Source organism: Stegostoma tigrinum, chromosome 16 (assembly GCF_030684315.1).
Source record: "Stegostoma tigrinum isolate sSteTig4 chromosome 16, sSteTig4.hap1, whole genome shotgun sequence".
Taxonomy (NCBI): Eukaryota; Metazoa; Chordata; class Chondrichthyes; order Orectolobiformes; family Stegostomatidae; genus Stegostoma; species Stegostoma tigrinum.
This window is the reverse complement of record NC_081369.1, coordinates 27868298-27886120: the sequence shown is the minus strand read 5'-3', so window position 1 is coordinate 27886120 and position 17823 is coordinate 27868298. Positions and strand designations below refer to the sequence as shown.

The 17823-nt window shown below is 39.2% G+C and overlaps 1 protein-coding gene across 4 annotated transcripts in view; it reads left to right on the top strand.

The window, feature by feature from the left end:
* adcy7 (adenylate cyclase 7) overlaps nucleotides 1-17823 on the top strand; it is a 169122-nt gene that overhangs the window by 11076 nt on the left and 140223 nt on the right. Inside the window, exon 2 of one of the 4 annotated variants that reach the window (XM_048546407.2) lies at nucleotides 15181-15231. The exons of the other annotated variants lie outside the window; for them this stretch is intronic. The gene's annotated coding sequence lies outside the window, so the exon portion shown is untranslated. The remainder of the gene's footprint in view (nucleotides 1-15180; nucleotides 15232-17823) is intronic. 4 annotated transcript variants of the gene reach the window in all.

Genomic DNA, 17823 nt, shown 5'->3' with positions numbered 1-17823 from the left:
TCATTAGCTTTGTTCGAGGATTGTTTTACACCTTAAAAGGTTTTTATTTAAGAAGAGGGGTTTCTGTTAACCTAGCAAGTCGATATGTGGATGATTGTAATTTATGAAGGGGGAATGGGAACAGTGTGTGGAAGTAAGTCTTGGTAATTAATAAACTTAGTCCTCACAGAAATGTGCCTTGGTCTCTGTGTCACCAATGCAGTGTTGTCAAATTGACATGTGGTAGATCTGCACCAAATGCTAAAGGTGAAAAGGGCAGGTTGAGAAAACACTTAGGTCGATGGGATATTGGGGCTTTTATAATCGAGGCATAGACTACAACAGCAAGGACTTTCAGAGACCAATTGTAAATCGCTGGTTTGCTTCAGCTGAAGTATTGTGTTCAGTTCTGAGCACCACCCTTTTTAAAGATAATGTGAAGGCTTCAGAGATGGCGCAGAAAATGTTTTTGAGAATGCAAAAAGATTTGAGAGATTTTAATTATGTGGATAGATTGAAACTGCTGCGACTGTTCTCTGTAGAGAGAGGAAATGTGCAAAATTGTGGAGGTTAGGGAAAACAGTTCCCATTTGAAGAGAGATAGTAGGAACTGCACATGCTGGAGAAGAAGGGTCTAAGCCCAAAATATCAGCCTTCCTGCTCCTCTGATGCTGCTTGGCCTGCTGTGTTCATCCAGCTCTACGTGTTATCTCAGTTCCCATTTGGAGGAGTTGAATCAAAGAATGAAAAGCGATAGCATGAAAAATGTTTTTTTAGCCACTGAGTGGTTGATTCATTGCCTGAGCAAATGGTGGAGGCAGATTTATTTGTGGCTTTTAATGTGAAATCAGATAATTGTCTAAACAGCAAACTTTGCAAGGTACAGATATAAGGCAGAGAGATGGGAGGAGCTGAGTTGGAGCTAGCATGGACATGACTGATGACTGTCCTCTTTGTGTAGGGTAATCTTTCTTTGTTTCTGTCGCATTTATTATAATAGTCCTTGCCTGAGGCATGGTCACCCTCAAGTTAAGCTCACTGCCAGCTCATCTAATAAGAGAGCAGCCCTGTGGTCCTCTGGGACTATAGTGACTTTATCTTAATAGCTAATGTTGACAAACTTGATTGTCTTAGGGATAATGGGAACTGCAGATGCTGGAGAATCTGAGATAACAAAGTGTGGAGCTGGATGAACACAGCAGGCCAAGCAGCATCTTCGGAGCACAAAAGCTGACGTTTCGGGCCTAGACCCTTCGTCAATCAGTTGTCAACTCTGATAAACTCTGCTCATTCTATTTGAATGAAAATAAAAATATCAGCTTAAAGAAAAACTATAGTCCTGGCTCTTTAATGTTACTAATGTTGATTTTTTTTTCCTGTAGCATCTATAAACAAATGCACAAAGTGAAATTTTTCCACTTCAGTTGACTGAATTTGTAACACACCTGATTTAAGAAGAATAATTTTTTGAGAATGAAATAAGACATGAATAGGAAGATACAGTTTTTTTAAAAGAAAAGTTTCATAATCCATTTGCTATTTTGTGGTGTCGCTCTGCACGGAGGCATGTTTTGGTTGTCCCTCTAGAAAATGTTTATAGTTTAACATAATTCACAGAATTATAACATGGACATGTTTGACCACACATGGAGATTACATCACTTTTTAAACCTATGACAGATAAAGTTTTGAAGTGCTTTTTGTGAACCAATGACAAAGGGTCTGACATATGGAGCCATAAGAAACTGTTTGAAATTAACAGGGACGGAGACCCCGTAGAGGAAGTTATAAACGTAAGAAGTTTTTTTGGTATATATTTAGAAGAGAAAAGCTCAGCCTTCTGCCTGATTTAAAATCTAATGCAGTACAAATTTAGTGGTTATTCTGAGTTACACAGTTATGTGTCTTTTTTTAAAACATACAGTTCTTTATTACTAGTTGGTGTATATAAAACATACCTTACCATTGTTTCTGCAAAAATCGTGCAAGTTACAATCTGTTAGAGTTTGCTTTCACACAGGTAAGCTTAAATAAAAATTTGCATAATGCAAATGACTGAAATGTCGTGCACATATCATAAAATACAAAGCAATGTACCAGAAAATCTAGTTAGGGTGTATAGATTACCATAAACCACAGGTAAGAGCCTTGAAAGTGCATCATGTTACTAACTGCACATTAGTTTCCTGTTGACATTCCTTGCCAATGGTGTCAAGGTAATTGATTTATGAAGATAAATAAGAAGAAAAACATGGAAGAGAAAACTCTGAGAGGGAGAATAGCAGGGAGAGATCTACCGCAGCTTCCACCCAGCTTCAAATCCCAGCAACTGCTGCTAATGAAAACTAAAACCAAAAATCCTGGTTCTATGGGAACTTGACCCCACCCATTCAGGCTGTTTCTATTGCTCCAACACTGGCGGGGGTTGGGTGGGGGGGGCGAGGGGGGGAGCCCAAGGCCTCTGAATATGTATTGGATCCAAATAGACAATTCAGCACTTCAGTCTTAAAACCTCTCTTCAGAACAAAATAGAACATACCTCTAAAAGCCATCGTGTCATCACAGGTTATTGCAATCAATGTTAAGACTGAATAGGAAGAATGTCTTAAGTAGTATATTGATAAAGTCATTCAGATGTATAATAAATAAATAGTGTTGATGGCTGACCTTTTGAACTGAGCCAATTAATTAGACAGAAAACTCCAATCATCATTGTATTTTAGAGCTGTAGATTTACTGTTTAATTTCAACCAAAATCGGCAATTCAACAGACGGGAAATACTGCTATTTAAGTAGGATGCTAGAAATGTGTAAGCAGTAATGATTTTGTGATCCATTACTTGTGGATATAATAAATAGTAGCAATTTTTATGTGATATGCATAATTATTACAAGCTTAAAATTACTATCAATCTAAGGTCATAAATTTTGCATACTATTAATATTTGAAAAATAATCTCTCCATCACTCCTTAGATTATTAAATCATGCTGGGATATAGTTTACAAAACTGGTCAGAGTCATTTGGCATCTCTTAAGCTGTAGTTTGCAAGGTAATTTTGATAGTCAGCATTGTTTTTCTATTTAACCATGCTGGCCACGTTACCATCTTCAACCAACAAATTCAAGTATACATTTCATAAGACACCTATTAAGGTGAAAAGTAGGAATCCAGACTGAATTTGTTGACCCAGATCCCTCGCTCCCTTAACTAGGGCCTAATTCACAATTGCTGAGCTGAGTTTAGAACACTCGGTTTAACTGAGAACGTTCTTGGTCTTTGTTTTACAAACTTGTTTTGCTTATTTTGCTTATAAAAATGAATCAAATTAGAATGAGGAAAGACTTTGTCTTTCTATCCATCTATCTGTTTCTTCTTGTGCCTGCTGGAATTGAGAATAATGAGGGAGGCATCCCATAGAAACATATAAAAATCCAGATGGGACTGGACAGGCTAGATGCGGTAAGAATTTGTTCCTGATGTTGGGGGAGTCCAGAATTAGGAGTCACGGTCGAAGAATAAGGTGTAAGCCATTTAGGACTGAGATGAGGAAGAATTTCTTCCCACAAGAGAGTTGAACTGTGAAATTCTCTCTCACAGGAAGCTGCTGAGGCCAGTTCGTTAGATTTATTCAAGAGGGAGCTGGTCATGGCCCTTGTGGCGAAGGGGTCAAGGGGTAAGGAGAGAAAGTGGGAATATGATACTGAGATTGAATGATCATATCGAATGGTGGTGCAGGCTTGAAGGGCTGAATGGCCTACTCCTGCATCTAATTTCTATATTTCTATAGGTATATAAAAATCACAGTTAACAATTGTTTTGGTTCTCAATTTAAAAAAAATAATTTATAGGCTTGAGGGAAAAAAAGGTTATGTTAAAGTTAGCTGTTTGCTTGCCACTGACAACTCTATGGAACTATCTGAGGCAGGAGAAATCCCTTTGAGACAATGAAATGCTGCTTCAGTTTTACTAGTTGGAGCTGCAATATCAACATTCCAGATTGGGTGCATAGACAGTTAAAGGGAAAGGGGCCAAAAGATATTAAAATTGGCTGGGTGCATTTACTGTTCGTATGGGGCATATATGCTGGCACAAACGCATTGGGCCTGAAGGCATGTTTTATTGCAAAACCCGCCATACCCACATAATGTGAGCACTTATTATTTTATTCCTCTTGAAGGCACTCAAACTGTTAGGTAAGATTTAACTATGTAACTCAGTAGTGTTTGACCGCTTGTTTTCCAAAATTATTGAAAAACTTTTGAAGTAGCAAGCTGATTGAAAGTTCTTCCATTGGTGTAGCTATGTGGTAGTAATAGTTTTATGGAATTAGGTTTCTTGAATTTCGTTTGTCTATTCAAATTACATTGTCACAGTTCTGAACTGAAGTGTTAAAACAATGAAGTATCTCCATGAAATTTATTCCAAGCGTACCTCTTTGGCACATCATTTCATTGTAATGTTCCACCACAAGTGTTAATGGTGGAATAGCTAAAAGGAAAATCTTACTGATAATTGTCTTCTTTGTCGCATTTTTTTGTGGCCATGGGATCTATCACCTATAAAAGCTAATGATTGGGACTTATTTCTTAATGCATCTGTCATGATAATGCCCAGCTGATAGTGTTCTTGATCACAAATTTCACATTTCCACCCCTCCCCCAACTCCCACTTCAGATATGTCTAAATCATTCATAAACTACACAGGCCATGGGGCACACAGTTCCCCAAAGCGTCTGACCATCACTTAGAGGGTGCTGACGGGAATAACAGGAACCTGATATGTTAATTCATGAGCAGTCATTGAGTCATACAGCATGGAAACAGACCTTTCGGTCCAACCAGGCTGTGCCAAAAATCATTCCAAACTAGACTAGTTCTAACGGCCTACACCTGGTTCGCATCCCCCCAAACCTTTCCTATTCATATAACTATTAAAATGTCTTTAAATATCTTTTAAAATTGTACCCACATTGACCATATCCTCACGAAGTTCATTCCACAAGTAAATCATACTCTGTGTAAAGAATTTGCCCGTCATGTCTTTTCTAAATCTCTCTTCTCTCACCTTAAAAATGTGCCCCCTAGTCTTGAAATCCCCCATCCCTGGAAAAAGACCATTATCTCTATCAATACCCCTCATTATTTTAAAAACTTCTATCAGGTTGCCTGTCATCTTCATGCACTCCAATCTTAAAAAAAGTCCCAGCCGATCCAACCTTTCTTTATAATTCAAACCTTCGATATCCAGCAACATTCTGGTAAACCTCTTCTGAACCTTCTTCAGCTTGACAATATCAGATATCAACATGTTTCCGTTCTCTATTTCAGTAAATTGGAGTTCCACCATGCTGCTTTAATGTATTGTTTCAAAATACTTATGTCTATTTTCAGTAAATTTCTGGATGACTCAGATGTGACTGAAACTCAATTGGAAATTGTAGATATTTGATTTCACTTTTTTTATGAAACACTTAAGGGTGCATTTTCTTTTCAAGTTTAATTTTTGTTTTAAAACTGAGTTACATTTATGCGGGAATCTAATCCATGATAAAACACTGTTTTGAATACAATGAAAACTGCATAGCGGCAACATTTTCGTTGTCCCACACACAGTGCATGATTGCAAATCTTTCAAACAGAGCTGTTAACAGCCTTAATCTGATTGCCTTCAACAAGTGAAAAAAATTAGTAATATATGGTGTATAGTGTCGAATAATTTGAGCAATTTTTTCAACACTGTGATGTGAAGGCTTGAATTAAGTTATCAAAACATGCAAAATTGTTCAAAGATTTGGACACGGCATGAATAAATTCTAAGAAACTTCACTTTGTAGCTGCTTTCAACAAAATATGTCTGCAGTGAGATGGTGTGTTTTGTAACTGGATGGGAAAAGTAAGTCACGTCTAATTGTGGCTCTGACATTTTCTACATGTGGGCTGAGACCGCTGTAGCTTAGTGGCTGTCACAGTGCAGCTCTCAATGGGAAGTTGGTTAACCCTTTCTGAGTTCCAGTGCCTAAGTGTATAAGTGCAGTCGTTTATATGCACTACTTATTGGCATGCTTTTTTTATTGCAAATTTATAAAGTGGGCTTTGTGTTGATAACTAAAGAAAATGGTATTTACGAGTTGAGATCAAGATCTTGACCCACTTTATAAGAATAATAATTTGTAGCATTTTCAAGCCAAAATATACTTATTTATGGTACAGGATGAACTTTTCACTTTATACTGAGGAATAAATTAAGAATATGCTGTGTCAGAGCAACACCAAGCGTAACATGACTTTGTACCACTGCATTATGTTCCAGGTTAATTAAAAACTTGAGCAAGGTTTATCCTGTTAATTCTTAATTCCTTCAGCTTTATTATTATTCCGAAGCACAGAAGACACTGTTGATTGAAACCGTTGTGTTACCAATAAAGAAAAGGTGGCAGACCAAGCAATTATGCTTTTAGTATAGAATGCATGATGAAGTTGGTGTTTCACTAAAAAATGAGCCACTGAGTGACTCGTTGTTCAGATGTGAATGTTCATGGGTCAATTCACTTGTCTTATTTTAGACCACCAAGGGATAGTTTATATTTTCTAACTGTATTGTTTTGTGTTTTATTGATAGCATATATGAAATGCTCATGGTCTATTTTATTTACGGTGAACACAGTTTGTTCATTGTAAGAATTGACTGGTTAATATTTTGCAACTTTCTGAATAATTTATGATATGATCAATTTGAAGTTGTCCCTCTAGGTCTCACAGGTCCAGTGGGACAACTCGGCCACAGTAGAAAGTTGCTTTCATGTCTAAAGCAATTTAAACAAATTAAGAACTGAAAAAGAGTTCAGGTGATGACTAAGACGACGAACAATTCAGATTAGGATGGTGAGCGAAAAATGAACAAAAGTTCAAGTATACAGTGAATACATTTTATTGCATAACAATTTCTCTTTCACCAAACTCTAAATGATTGCCCCAGATTTTGCTGTTGTATTGATGTTTGAAAAATGAGCATTCGATGTAATTTTTGCTCTGAACTAATTACTCATGCAGTTGAACACAGGAATCCAGAAGTTCTTGAATCCCCAACAGGAACAATGGCCCACCACTAGGATGACACCAAGTCATACAGAACGAAGTGCCAATAGTTGAGAATGCAGCTAAGATCCGGGGGTTTTTGGCAGGGCCAGGGGAAGAGGCCTCTTTTGAGGTTTTAAGTGAGGGTCTATGAATGGACCGGGGGCCTCGTTGAAAGATTGCGGCAAGAGGAAGGGACACAGAAGAAAATCTGTTTTGAAGGATCATGATTTAGACATTCACTGATTTAGAGAATTGCTACTTCCTCTTCCCCTCCATGACTTCCTGTCTGAGGCTCAAAAGGTTAACCTATTGGATTACTACTTTCTCCCCTATCTTCCCTGGTTTTCCAGCAGCCTAAAAATTGCAACTGTCAGGAAGTGGTCCTTAATGACCACTTGGGATCTCTTTAATTGAGGTGAGATTGGGCAGGCTGCCCTGGACCATGCCTGCCTCCATAATGTGACTGCCAGGTCATTGGTTGAGCAATGGTATGCAGAAAACCTACTGGATGTTACAGGACCCCAGACCAGCAAACCCCTGGATAGGGGATCTGTAAAATTCTGCTTCATGTTTGTGTCTCAGATATTTATTTTGCTCTCTATTCAATACTTAAAACTTAAAAGTGAAGGGATTAGTTTTATTTGTACTTTGTGGTTTGCTGTCTGGATGCCTGCCCTGCTTGATTTACCACTGTTTCGCTGTACTGTTGCTGGATCCCCAGAGATCCTTGTGACATGTCTGCATGTTCAATCTGCTGTTTGGAACTTCCTGACCTACGTCAACAGTTTTCTTCAGGATCTGGGAGAACACTTTCTTTACCACTGACCTCGAAATCAATGCCAGTGCATCTCACTGAGCCCTGAATCCATGGCATGGAATTTTTTTTTGTTGCTGTGTTTGGATGGCTCAGGGAAACTTGCAAAATGGTGGGCATAACCTGATGCCTGCCTCCCTTTTCCAGTCTACCACACCTTTTGTTGGCATGGGATAAAGCACGGGAAGCCCGCTAACAGGCAAAGCTGCAAAGCCCCCCTTCCCTTGCCAGCTCCATTGCAGAAACTTTGAAAGTTTAAGTGGTGCCTCAACAAGTAGAAGCTGAAAGAACTGTGGATGCTGTAAATCAGGAACAAAAGCAGAGAAGTTGCTGGAAAGGCTCAACATGTCCGGCAGCATCTGTGAAGAGAAAAGTTAGAGTTAACATTTTGGGTCTGGTGACCCTTCCTCAGACCCGATGGTGGCTGGGAAAATGTCACTTTATACACAGAAAAAAGGGAGGAGGATGGGGTAGGGAGTAAATGATGGGATAGAGTTGAAAGAGAGAGAAGAACAGTTGAACAGACAGAGTTGATAACGATCAGGCTGGAAGGGTGAATAGTTGTTAATGGGGATTCTTAATGACTGATGTGTAATGGCAGGCTCTGTGGTAACAAGGCCTGGTGTGTGGGTTTGGGGCCCGGGACATGGGAGAGTTTCGGCCCCAGAATTAATAAGTGGATGTGGTTCAGAATGTCTGAGAATGTGTGAACCATGAGGGAAACGTGAGTCCCAAGTAGGGAAGCAATGATGAACAGTCACCTGCCCCTGAAATTGCCTCACCAACAGGTTTTGAAACACAAACAAAGAAGTTTTTTTTCAGTTTTAGTAGTTAGATGCTATATTGTAAGTGAGATGAACTTTTGCTGCAATGATTGGTATCTTGTGTGTAATAACCTGAAGTCATTTGGATGTCTGAGGCCTTTTAAAAATGAAAAGAAAAATTCATCTGTCAAAGGGGGTAAAAAGGAAGAAAAGCCCTGCCTGCCCTTAGATTGCTTTGACAGCGAGCTGCTGAGACCTCTTTTAAAATTAAAGCTTAGGTATTTGCTTTTGCAAATACTTTTAGAAAATTCCATTATTAGTTAGCTGGAGTTCCTCTGCCTCTGGGTAACAAAAATGTTTGGTTGCGGTTCAAAGATCCAGTGGGCTGCACTGATGTTCTGATTGACATGTTTAAGAGGTTACTAAAGGATGAGATGTTTTTAATTTGATTAGTGATTTAGATGTTACTCCGTATTTATAATAGATTAAACAATTGGAGATGATTTAATTTTATTGGAATTACTTTCTTTTTAAGGAATTTTTTAATGGTGTGTTTGGAGCAGAAAAGTGAGGATGTTTCAAAGGTTTTGAGGAACTGACATTAATCGCTACTAGTAAACAGAGGTCCCAATAAATGGATCATCCATCTAGCTGCTGGCCTGGTCATTGTCCCACATGGCCCAGATTCCATACTACTGCCACCTACCTGAAATGGAAATATGGCAAGTGGGTAGCCTTTTTAAAGGAGATGGCTTCCAACCTGAGATAGTAGGAACTACCGATGTTGGAGTCTGAGATAACAAGGTGTGGAGCTGGAAGAACACAGCAGGACAGGCCTCATGCCTGGCCTGCTGTGTTCATTCAGCTCCATACCTAGTTACCAACCTACCAACCTCGTAAAACAAAGCTTTTCACTGTACTTAGGTACATGTGACTACAATAAATCAAGTCAAAATCATTAGAGAGAGATGCAACTGGCAGTGGTTTAAGAAGGATTGGTGCTGTGTCTGCTGTTGGTTGTCATTTATATAAATGCTTTGGATGAGAATACAGGAGGCATGGTTCGTAAGTTTGCGAATGACACAAAATTGGTGATCTCATGGACAGTGAAGAAGGTTATCTAACATTATGATGGGATCTTGAGCAACTGAGCCAGTGGGTCAGGGAATGGCAGATGGAATTTAATGCAGATAAAAGCGAAGTGTTGCGTTTTGGTAAGACAAACCTGAGCAGTACGGTTATTGGTAGGGCCTCAGGGAGTGTTCTCGAGCAGAGACTGACAGATGCAGTTACATTGTTCCTCAAAAATGGCAGGGTAGTGAAGAAGGCATTTGGCACGCTTATTTTTTAAAATTAGTCAGAGCATTAAGTATAGCAACTGGGATATCATGTTATGTCTGTACAAGACATTGGTAGGGCCACATTTTGAATACAGTGCACAATTCTGGTGGCTGTGCTATGGGAAGCATGTTATTAAACTAGAAAGGGTAAAAAGAAATTGACAAGGATGTTACTGAGACTGGAAGGTTTGTTATAAGTAGAGGCTGGATAAGCTGGGACTGTTTCTCACTGGAGTGTGAGAGGCTGAGGGGTGACCTTGCAGAGGTTCATAAAATAATGAGGGGCATTGATAAGGTGAATATCCAAGGTCTTTTCTCCACAGGGTTGCGAGTCCAAAACTAGAGGGTGAGGGTTTATGGTGAGAGGGGAAAGATTTAAAAGGGATATGAGGAGCAAATTTCTGTCACAGGGTGGTGTGTATTTGGGACGAGCTGCCCGGGGAAGTGGTAGAGGCAGGTGCATCTCCAATATTTAAGACGTTTGGACAGGTACAAGGTTAGGAAGGGTGTAGTGGGTCTGGGCCAAACGCAGGCAAGTAGGTTAGTTCAGTTTAGGAAACATGGTTGGCATGGGCAAGTTGGATTGAAGAGCTTTTTTCTGTGCTGTATAACTCTATGGCTTATAATCTGAAGGTCACCACACCTCGGGCAAGGGGACAGGTTGAAAAGGAGAGTTTTTCAAGGTAGCCTGAGCTGGTGCAGGAATTGAACGTGTTATGGTGTCACTCTGCATCACCATCCAGTCAACTGAGCTAACTGGCCCCCAATGTGTATTACAAAGTGTTAGTAAAATTGACATTGGTTGATCAATGATACAACTGTGCATTCAATACTAATGTTGTTCCGTGTAGTTAAATACAAAGCAACATCTGTTCTTTGCAAACTACTGCCTCTGGATGCAAATCTTTTACGTAGTCCCCAACAGGAGGCCAGTACAATGAATGTACTATTGGAAATAGTTTTATAAAAACACTCCAGATAAACTAATTGTTTCTGATGCAAGGCAGATCAATTAGAAAGAAAAAAAAATCCCACTTGATTTACATTTGGCTTAGTTAAAGGGTCAAAAGCGGAATTGGGCAAGATATTTTTTGTTTGTTTGAACATAATGTCAATGACTTCAATCTTAATCCAACTTCCCTCTGACCACATATTTTTAAAAATGAACTTTTATCCAGAAAATCTCGTTTAGTTTTACTTATTTTGGTATGTTTTGGTTTTACAACTGAAGGTAATAAACAAACACTAAGATTAAAGGCTGTTAAAATATTAATAAGTATTGATGATACTTCCTCAGAGACTGAACTAAGAAATGATTTAAGTGTTTCAGAGATAGCAGGAACTGCCAATGCTGGAGAATCTGAGATAACAAAGTATAGAGCTGGATGAATACAGCAGGCCAAGCAGCATCAAAGGAGCAGGAAAGTTGACATTTTGGGCCTAGACCCGCAGGGCCTGCTGTGTTCATTCAGGTTTACACCTTGTTATCAATTATTTAAGCGTGTTTTGTTAATTGAGAACAGTCTTATTGTCTGAGGCACTGAACTAAAATGGTATGGTGAGCTGTCATTACAGAAACACAATGTGTCAGGCTAGCAAAAGTTTAAAATTCTTGAGGTTTCCAAACTAAAGTTGCAGGCTCAAGCTTTGACCAAGCTCCGGTGATGCACTGGCTGGGGGAATAGTTGATGTGCGGTTTTATTCAAGTCAATCAACATAATTCACTGACAGTGGGAATCAGTGCCTTTGTTATTGCCTTATTATTGCACACTGACTAGTTACATTGGTATGTGTCAGATCAGAATTGTTCTGTATGCTACCTTTGAAACTAAGTAGGTCCTGTTTTACATGTGACCACTTCTCACCAGGTGCTTTCTTAGCTTGTCTGCAAAAAGTATTGAGCTGTTTTTTATATGAAACCAAAATGAACATCCCAAGGGTTGACCAATACTGCACTCCTGGATAGTGAGCTTGCTAAACAATGGGCAGTAAAAGACAAACTGATTCAATGAGCCAGTTGTAACATTTTGTGGTACACGTTTTGCACAATATTTGGTAGATTTTGTTGAGCTGTTAAGATGGACAGCTCAAGTAAGGAAATTTCCTGACTTGTTGCACCAGCCTCATTTCTCTTTTTTAAAAAAAACATCATGTTGATTTAACCCCAGGGGCTTATGGGTGTAAGCAAAGTGTTAACTGACCACAGCAGTAGGAGAATGTGAGGTGAGCTGGTTAGAAGACCCACCTGAATTTTCTGGAATTTTGTCCCACTTGCTTTAAAAATTGGCCACTTTCCTCATTCCTGAAACCCTATTGTCCTGCTGGCCTGCCTGACCCTTCATGACAACTCTATTCCAATGTATACATTCCCCCACCGCCTCCAATACCCTTCATACCGTCAATGTTACCTCCATAAACACTTTCTCATTATTCACAATAGTCTCTGGAACCATATGAACCTTAAAAGAAAGCCTAATAAGTTACTGCAGTTTTCACTTCTGTACTGTTAATGGTTAAAAACTCCCATTCATAAACTCCATTCAAAGCTTTTAAATCTGAAGTGGTTAATCTCTTATAAAATTAAGCAAACTACTATTTAGTGGCCATTATCAAAGACACTGATGTTTTAATAGCCACTTTAAATTATCAGTCAAACAATGAACTCAGAAATTCCTGCTGAGACAACTGTGGCTTTCGACTGTAGTTACCAAGCATTCAGTATGTCATAGGACAGCCCTTGGCAAAACATCAACCAAGATCTCTGTTGAAACTACTTCACTATATACAACTTCTGTCCTAACCGGTGAAAATCCATCAAAACTATCCAGTTTAGGTTTTCTAACCCTTACTGACAGTTGCAGCCTTGTTTTCTGTTAAAAAATTAAGGGCTTGCCTTTGAAAATCTTCAGGTCTTGTTAGTTATACATCTTATTGGTCATTCAATAGTGTTTGTGTTTACTCCTGTCAATGTGTGGCTCCAAACTTGTGGATTAAAGCCCTTTGATCAGCCAAAATGGGATCTGTTTGAACTGAGTGCTGAGGTGAAGTCTGAGATGACTGTTGCTACTTCCCCTTCCAAAATGCAGCCCGGTAGAGAAGAGAAGCAAAATTTGCTGATGGTGAATCAGACCCTCATGTTAGATTTAATTCAACGTCATGAGATTTCATGAACTTCACCTGTTGGCAGTGGATCTGTCTCCATTTCTTTCTGTGCTGCTCAGATAGTTTTCTAATCTCCACAGAATCCGAATGCTTCTGGAAAGGCCAGTATTTGTTCCCCGTTCTAATGCTCTTGAGGTAATGGTGACGCATCACCTTCTGGAGCCACTGCAGTGTGTGTGGTGAAGATTCTTCCTAACTAGATTGAAAAAAAATTCTGATTTAAGGCTCACCATATTATAAAATTTAGATAAAAGTTTTTGTTTAAATTGAGCCCTTGTGGGCCCTTAGAACTAGGCCCAGTAAAGGATGGGAGCTTGCCCATCTGTAATGAAGGGAGACCACTCTGCTCCCTCAATATTAAGCCCCACACTTCCTCGATTTTCTCACAATGCTGTTAGTCACGTACCAGGAGTTTGACCCAGCAACACCGAAGGGATGGATGATATATTTCCCAGTCAGCATGGTTTGTAGGTTGGTGGGCTACGTTGAGGTGAGGATTTCCTATGTGCCTTCAGCTCCTAGTTTTTTTTAGGTAATAGAGCTTGCAAATCTGGGAATTGTTGTCCAAGAAGCTTTGGTCTGGTGCATCTTGTAGAAAGTGTACACTGCAGACAGGTTGTGCCAGTGATGAAGAGAGTGAATGTTTAAAAGGTGGAGGGTTTCAATCAGTCAAGTGGGTCGCTTTGTCTTGAATGGTGCCAAACCTCTGAGTAGTTTAATCGGTGTGGTGAGGGCTAAGTTGACAACAAGAGTTACTTGATTAAATAACTATAAATAAAAGGGACATTCCTAACCTCGTCAGGGTCTTGTGGCACAGTGTCTGTGTCCCTATCTCTGTGTCTGATGTTCTACAACTCCCACCTGTCCTGGAGGTGTGCCATAGCATGTCTTAACAGGTTGATTAAATATAATTAAAGGGGCACTAGATGGTACTAATGGTGCGCAGTATGAGCCACGTGGCTGTTTACTTAATAAGCTTGATCACAAAGAAAAGGTGCCTTGATGTCCAATTCAGCAACAGGCTACGACCTGATTTAACATTGGCTGCCTCACAGTGAAGCTTGCAAATTGAGCGTTCCTTTTCAGGTGAAAGATTGCAAATTTGAGTTGTCTTTGAGAGGAGTGGTGATACTACATGTGAAGTATTGGGATATGTTGGGTATTCGGATCAGTGGGGAAAATGAAATTCAGTTATGGAAGAAAAAAATCAAGGTACAACTTTGGTAATTGTTGCTTCCGACAAGAACAATCCAGTGTTAAAAAAAAAACAGAGCTGGACACTGAGAAGATTGGATAATCTATTAATGCTTATAGGAAAAAAATAAAAATACCTATCACAGTATTAACCTGATGTTACTGGCATTGGGAGATAGGAATTTAAAGGTAAAAAAGGCTAATTATTTAATAACTTGACCAAGCAGTTTGCCCGTTCATCATCTCACAGGCTCACCGTCCTACTAAAAGAGACAAGGGGCTGATGAGTACTTAAAGAAGACATAAGATAAATAACATAGCTGTAAAAAAAAGACAAATGAAGTAGTCATTTGGTAATAAAGTGTACAGCTGGATGAACACAGCAAGCCAAGCAGCATCTTAGTTTGGCCTGCTGTGTTCCTCCAGCTCTACACTTTATCTCGGATTCTCCAGCATCTGCAGTTCCCATTATGTCTGAGTCATTTGGTAATGATTGGTCAAGCATTGCCCTCAGAAATTAATTAGAGAATGGCCATCACCTGGTTTGTTGAGTTGAAATGCACATGTTTGTTTCTGCCTGCAAACAACAGGGTCCTATGTGTAACATACGTAGATTCCAAACACACTATTTAACAAGCTCATTTGCCAATCCTATTTGGTTGTCATCATTATTCTTCACATACTCAGGACTGTTTGGGTCTAGGCCCGAAACGTCAGCTTTTGTGCTCCTGAGATGCTGCTTGGCCTGCTGTGTTCATCCAGCCTCACATTTTATTATCTTGTTTAGTAAATAGTGCCCAGTTGTAGACTCGCATCTAATGTTGGACTCTGTTTTGCATTTTTCAAGCACACACTGGTTGAGTACAGAGAATAGCTTCCCTGCTGCAAACAGCTGAAGGTATGTGCTGTTTCACTTGATCTCCCAGTCTTTGGGGCAAATAGCCTTCAAATAAATCCAGTATTGATAGACAAGGGCTCTGAACTTGAGTCACTCAGTTCGGAGTTTTCACTTCCTGCTTCTATCTGAATGTTGCCTGGGTCTTGTTGAATGCAAGATTGGAGTGTTTCATTCACTGTGTGATTGCAAGTGCCAATATAAACTGCAGTAATCAGCAAATATTGCACTTCTCATGGAGGGAAGGTCATTTGAGGAGGTGAAAGTGGTTGCCCTGTGACACAATCCTAGTGATATGTCAGAAATAATGAGAGATCTATGACTGCCATGTTGTTTGACACATTGAGGGGAGGTGATGGCCTAGTGGTCTTTTCACTGGACTGTTCATCCAGAGACCCGCATAATGTCCTGGGGACCCAGGTTTGAATCCCACCAGGGCAGATTATGGAATTTGAAGACATAAAATATCTGGAATTAAGAATTTGATGATGACTGTGAATCTGTTGTCGATTGTCAGGGAAAAACCCATCTGGTTCACTAATGTCCTTTAGGGAAGGAAGCTGCTATCCTTACCTGGTCTGGTCTACATGTGACTGCAGACCCACAGCAATGTGGTTGACTCATAACTGCCCAACAGGCAGTTAGGGATGGGCAATACATGCTGCCTAGCCAGCGATGCCCTCATCCCGTGAATGAATAAAAAGATGTCCTATGCTAAATGAGGCAGCTTTATGTCAGACTAGTTCAGAACTAGGCATCCACGAGAGTGATTTTCATTTAGATCTGTAAATTCATGTATTGGCATTTGTAGTATATATTGCATATATTAGAGTTGAGTTTACTTGAATTGAAAACATACACTGTTACATTTAAAAAATAATCTGTTTGCGGTATTTAGCATTGCCAGTGTGTATCTTTTTCATTATCTGCAGTACATCTTGTGCAAAAACCCATAATGTACTCCATTTTAACATTGATCAGTTTTGGTTAAGTGTACTTAATTCTGGGTGATATGTGGTCTTTTATTTACTTGCAAGAGTTCCAAATAAGTTTTTCTTAAATCTTTAACAGTCATGAACCACAAGATTTTGCTAACTTGCCACTGGTGAACTGTTCAGCTCTTGCATACTTCAGGCTTACACAAGCGTTCCATCTATAGAACTTCAATTCATGTTATGCTATGTGATGTCTAACTAGTAAGGATCTTTCCCATTCAGTCAGAAAGTTATAGCTTCAAGTCCATTTGAACCCAAAACCTGAATTGATAATTTAGTGCTGTGGTATTGGAGGTGCAGTATGTGAATTATTAGACCAAAACACTGGCTGCTTCTTTGCACAGAAGTGTTTCAGTATCACACTATTTTAAAGGATAGCAAAGAAGCTCTTTCTCATGTCTTAGATGCTGTTTATGTTTCAACTAACATCACTCAAATGGGATCACCTAATTATTAATTCATGACTATATGTTGGAACTTGAGCTCTCCCTGTTGCATTTGTTACATTTCCATAATGACGAAAAAGTTCTTTACTTGTTTAGTGCTTTCAGATGTCCTAAAGTTGAGAAAGATGTTACGTAAATGCAGTTTTTTTGCAAAAGAAAAATAATTGATCTTTATTTGCAGTTCTTTAGATTGTAGTTTGTTATAATATGCAAAATAATTTATTTTTATCTGTATTCAGCATTCATAAAATAAATTATGAATCCTTCATTTGTTGATGTATATTTTAATTGACAAAGCATAATATTTTGTGTGGCAGTGTACTGTGGTCTCCTTACTTAATTGGACAAGATTAACAATGCAAGCCAGGGGTATAAATTAAAAGCAGAATTGTAGCTGGCTCAGATTTAGCTTGGTTCACTGTTGGCACACTTGTTTCCTTAAGTTAGAATTCCTACATTGAAGTCCTGCTATAGAATTTCAAAACATAATTAGGCTGACCGTGAGGCTGGCCATGAAATACATTATCAGAGGTGACTTTTTTTGATGGATGACAAGTTTTAATGTTCCTGTCATGATTTTATGGTTACCATTCATTATTCATTCAATGCCTCAAAATTAATTAACTGATCATGCTCCTCTGTTATCAACTGGACCTTGCTGAATGCAAATTGATTATATTTGGTTGTGAAACAGATGTCTGCATTACAAAAAATATCTCTGTGCATATGCAGTGCTTAGGGACATTGACAATATAAAGGTTTAACAAATTCATATTGCCCTTTACTTATTGCTGATGTGGCATCAGAGCTCTAGTCATATCTCTAGGCCTAACAGTGTGTTGTTACCTTTAGTAGTCTTGGGTGACCAAGAAGGCAGCTGCAGTTCAATCTAGACTGTTCGTGCAGGGAGACTTGTAAACAGCCCTCAACTTAGAGATAACACTGTTCACATGGATTTCTGTTTCATACCATAAGACCGTGAGACCTGATCATAAGTGGACCATTCATTCCATTGATTCTGGCCTCCCATTCGAGGAGATCTCAAGTCTACTTTCCTGTCTTTACCCCATTACACTTGATTCCCCTAATTAGAAATCTGTTTATCTCAGCCTTGAGTCTACACAATGACCCAGATTCTACAATCCTATGTGGTA